Source organism: Euprymna scolopes, chromosome 30 (assembly GCF_053919585.1).
Source record: "Euprymna scolopes isolate OS-2025 chromosome 30, ASM5391958v1, whole genome shotgun sequence".
In the NCBI taxonomy this organism is placed as follows: domain Eukaryota; kingdom Metazoa; phylum Mollusca; class Cephalopoda; order Sepiida; family Sepiolidae; genus Euprymna; species Euprymna scolopes.
The window spans coordinates 6,396,559-6,401,558 of record NC_136511.1 but is presented as its reverse complement, the minus strand read 5'-3'; the positions used below and the strand labels follow the sequence as shown (position 1 = coordinate 6,401,558).

The following is a 5,000-nucleotide window of genomic DNA, read 5'->3' as shown; positions in this document are numbered from 1 at the left end:
TACCACCTTTGCTGGCAATTTTTTAAGTTCGAAATCTCTGCAACTGTTGATCAGAATTTAACAAATGAAGGCTCGTTGGAAAGTTAATGACTTGAATTGTGTAGTGGACTATGTGACATTTGCCCTTAAGGTCACACATGGAGGGGATCATCCATTATCCAGAAACTATTTTTGCCACCTTTTTACAGCCATAAAATGTTTCAATCATAGTCATTTGTTTTCCTAGTTTTGCATATGAATTACAAAATATTTGATGAATAAAATAAAGTTTTTATCTAAAAAATTGCGGAATTAAAAAGTATGGGAAGATAAATTTTTGCTTAATGGTACTTTTTATTTTTTTTATATGTTTTAATTTTTGTATTATGTAAAAAAAAAAAAAACCCAAAAAACTTTTAAATATAAAATGTATTAAAATATGACTTAATGCAGCAATATAGACTTTCGTAGGTTGAATAGGCAACATGGTCGACTGATACTGACGTCACATGGTAATTTAAAATTGTGAAATGCGGATATAGGAACGAAATGCGTTTTAGTAGTTTTTGATGTAAAAAAAAGAAAAAATAACTTTTTTGTGTGTTTTCTCTTTTCAGACAATATTTTACCAAAATCTTTTTGCATTTAGTGAGAATTTGAATAAAAGAAAGAAAACATCAAACGAAAAGAAAGTTGTGACTGTGTTTTTTTCATCACAAGATTAGTTCATTTGTATAATTTAAATTTAATTTGGAAAAAAATGAAATTAACGAATCACTTTAAAAAAATTGTTTAAAAAAAGAAAACGCAAATAAAAAAAAGCAAGTCGGTATTATTTATTTCTTTACTTTTTAAATTTATTTTTATTAGTTTTTACCTCCAAAAAATTATTAAAACGCATTTCGTTCCTATATCTGTATTTCGCAATTTTAAATTTCCACATGACATGAGCATCGGTCGGCCATGTTGCCTATTCAATCTACAAAAGCCCATATTGCCCTTAATTATTTTCATAGTCTGATTAAAGAAAATGTTGGATAAATTATGGTTGTAAAATGATTAAAATATCGTTATTACAGTCTAATTAATGTTCGTACTGTAATTTAGCATAGTCTGACTTATGTTCAAATGATTGATCATAAGTCGATGACCACCTGTATCTCGTCTAGAAACGAGTAATTATCTTTTCCAGACAACATAAACTTAAGTATATAAAGAGTACATAATAAATAATGGGTGGTCCCCCTTGTCCTGTGTGTAAATCTATTCTTTATTACGTACTTAGCTACCTCTAGTACCAAGTCTTGGGTGTGTATACATACACGTCACAAATAGTGTTGGGACGATTAGTAAGAATCTGAACAATTTTCATCTAATTTTCAATTCCAAAAACGATTCTCTTAATTTTTTTGTTTGTGGAAAACTGAATTTTCCATCGCTAGTACTAATGATAATATTAATCGATTTTAAACTACCAATCAGATTAAAATTTATGAATCATAGTAACAAACTTACGTTTTAAAAGTAGCCTGATAAAAATGGCGCAGAAAAAAATAGCATGAGAAAATAAAATTATACAAGTGAAAAATATGGATAAAATCTTACAATGAATTCGAGTTCGTTCAATTCTTGAATGCAATAAATGTAAGAAAAATATAAAGAAGTTTGTATATTTTTGAGATGGTATTTATTTGCTCCCCCACTGAGCAAATTAGGCACAAGGCCGTTTTTAATGTGAGGTAAAAACCAGCTCCCCTAAAAGCGGTCACTCTGGTTACCAAAAATAATAATTGTCCCAGTATAGAGGGTTTCCCCTCCATTGACTGGTACAAATTATCTTAAGTGCAGCATCTGCCGGAACAGATACTACACTTTGATCTTGGCCAAAAGGCCAAGAAGTATTTATTTGTTTGTATATTTTTAAGATGATTGACAATTATGTTTCTTGTATTCTTCTTTTTTAGACTATTGTTCTTATCTTGGTTGTTTTTTTCACAACGTTTCGGCCGATGTAACCTCCGACCATCTTCAGGTGCTAGCGCCAAGTCTTTTTTTTTTTTTTTTTTTTTTTAAATAAATTCTGGTCTATTAGTTTTTTTGTTTTTTTTTTTTATATGATATTTGTATATTTTTGAGATGGGGCATGATAATTATTTTTTGTATTTTGATGGTTTGGACCATTGTTCTCCTCTGGGTTTTTTTTTTTTTTTTTTTTTTTTTTTTTCCCCCACAACGTTTTAGTCGATGTAACCTCCGACCATCTTCAGGTGCATTCATACTCGATGTTATTGGTGAATAATGAAAATAGCGCCAATTCGGGTCTATTCATTTTTTTTGTTTTGTTTTTTGTTTTTTTTTTTTTATATATTGTTTGCATATTTTTTAGATGAGGATTGATAATTATTTTTTGTATTATTTGGACTATTGTTCTCATCTGAAGACGATTGGAGGTTACATCGGTCAAAACGTTGTGGGGGAAAAAAAAACAACCAAGATGAGAACAATAGCCCAAACAATCCAAATAATACAAAAAATTAAAAAGTCCGTTAAATTAAAATTAAATTTTACACGGTGGTCACCACTTATCAAGGCCCAGAAGCCACTCAGGGATAAGGGTTATTGCAAGTACAGTACGTTAGTGTGGAGATTTAATGAAGTGTTTACTTAAGAGGGCGGTTCATTAGAAATTTGTTAACGTTGGACTTGAAGCGATCCAAGTTGTAGTCAGGTGGGAAGCAGGCAGACGGAACAGACTTTCTAAGAAAGAAGCTTTGTTCATGGAATCTACGTTTTGATTTAAGCACAGATAAAGAGTAATTAATCCGTACTATTAATAAAATTCTAAATGTTTATTTATTTCTGTGTGTGTATAAAACTTTTGAACGGATGCACCGAATTGAAAAATTCTTTTTTTTATCCCTGAACGGTGTGAGTTCCTAGATTGTTCTTATCTATATATGGTTTATAGCGAACAATGCTGAGTCACACAAAAAGCCCGAAATAAGGGGTTTTGGGCCGTTTCGTTTTTGTCAAAAAAGTTACCTGCCCATGTCAACGGAATTTACCACTGTCTGTATACAGTCACGGTAACATCTTTTGGCATACGTACAGGAATTGTGGCGCAATGGATACACATCAGTCTACGGATCAGAAGATTCCAGGTTCGAATTCTTGCAAGTTTGTAATAATTTTAACCATCATTTTATCTAACGTTTACTCATATTATCCTTACCCTTAGGGTATTTTTTTTTTTTACAGTGATTTTGTTTTGTGCATATAGGAATTTCCTATACTCCGAGTTCACAGGGTAAGCGTTGATGGTAAGACGATGTTGAGTGTACTTGATGTTGAGTGTACTTGATTTTGTGTTTGACTCGGCATTGTGTACTGAGGTGGTGCAGCCACTAGTTAAAAATAAGAAAAAAATTGATTTTAATTGATTATTTCAGATTGAAATTATTTTAAAATCATTTTAGGGATCAATTCGCATTCGCAGATTGAATGTAAGATAAAGTAATTGTTGCAAAATAAAACGGGATCCGGACGCTGCTGTGTATTCTCACTCCACAGGGCAGCAAATGAAACTTTCAGAAAACCAAACCTCAAAAGAATGAATCTTCTTTTCTAAATGTTTCCATACAAAATTTCAGACATCTTTAAAGATCTACTTGAGAGCGACTATGTTGTATTGGCCTGGGAAGCAGCATTATGGTATTGTGTACCACATGGAGTAGATCAGGTAATTATAAAATCAAAATGGTACTTACCGGCATAACGGAAACAACTGGCAACCATTTACCCACCCCCCACCCAAAAAAAAGCTATTGTTTGAATGGAGCAATATTTACACACTGGAATGCCCATTCATGAACCAGCAACCAATCAAAACTTAGAGGATAGACTTGCCATCTGATCAAAATGGAACATTCTAGTCTTAATATAAACCTAACTAGACATTAAAAACGGGCAAAAATTATAGATATGTCAAATTAGTGCTTTATGTCAAATTGATGGTTGAATGTGGTTAAATTTGTGCTCATTTTCGCGTTAAATATTAATCTCTATATGCGTAGCAAAAAGATACCATGGTATTTAGTTTGGTGTAACTTATCATAACGAAGATTCATACAAAATTTCAGCCAGATCGGACCAGTAGTTTCTGAAAAAACAAGCTTAAATATTAATCTCTGTTAATCCCTAACTGTGCATCGAACAAATACCATAATACTTGGTTTGCTGCACCTTATCATAACAAAGGTCCATACAAAGTTAGATCTGCAGTAGTTTCCTGCAAAAAGTAACACAGACACTCAGAAAAATATAGATTATCCCTTTTTTTTTCCGAAAAGTCACCACTTGTCAAAGCCTAAAGGCCACTCGAGGATAAGGGCTAGTGAGTTTATAAGGTGAACGGTGAGACAACACCATAATGATTGGTAATGGTTGAAATTGGGCAGAATTTTATTATTTAGCAGGACGGCTCATACAAGAATTTGTTTAAATTGAACTTTAAAACGACCATATTGTAGTTAGCTGGGAAGTAGCCGTGTGGTATTTAGCTTCATATATGGGTAGTTCTAGGGAAGAAACTTTGCTACTTGGTGAGTGTGTGTGACTAGATCTTGTTCAAACCGAGTCTTATACTTGAAAAGGACCATGTTGTAGTAGGCTAGGAAGCAGCACCGTGGTATTATGTTTCACATATGGATAACTCTATGAAAGAAACTTTGTTACTTGGTGAGTGTGTGTGACTAGATCTTGTTCAAACCGAGTCTTATACTTGAAAACGACCATGTTGTAGTAGGCTGGGAAGCAGCACCGTAGTATTATGTTTCACATATGGATAACTCTATGAAAGAAACTTTGTTACTTGGTGAGTGTGTGTAACTAGACTTGTTTGAATCGAATAGTAACAACTTGAAGTCTGTGGTTCAAAACACCCATTTATTTTGGTTCGGTACCATATCGCCACCTATTTATTTCTTAAAGAGTCTGGGGTTCTTCCCTTTGAAGTCAGCCGC

General features: G+C 32.8%; 1 protein-coding gene and 1 pseudogene across 2 annotated transcripts in view; one reads left to right on the top strand and one right to left on the bottom strand.

Moving 5' to 3' along the window:
• Positions 1-5,000, top strand: part of LOC145254643 (cyclin-dependent kinase 14-like) — a 659,020-nt gene that overhangs the window by 278,555 nt on the left and 375,465 nt on the right. The window lies entirely within an intron of this gene.
• Positions 1,764-1,882, bottom strand: LOC145255005 (U2 spliceosomal RNA; annotated as a pseudogene).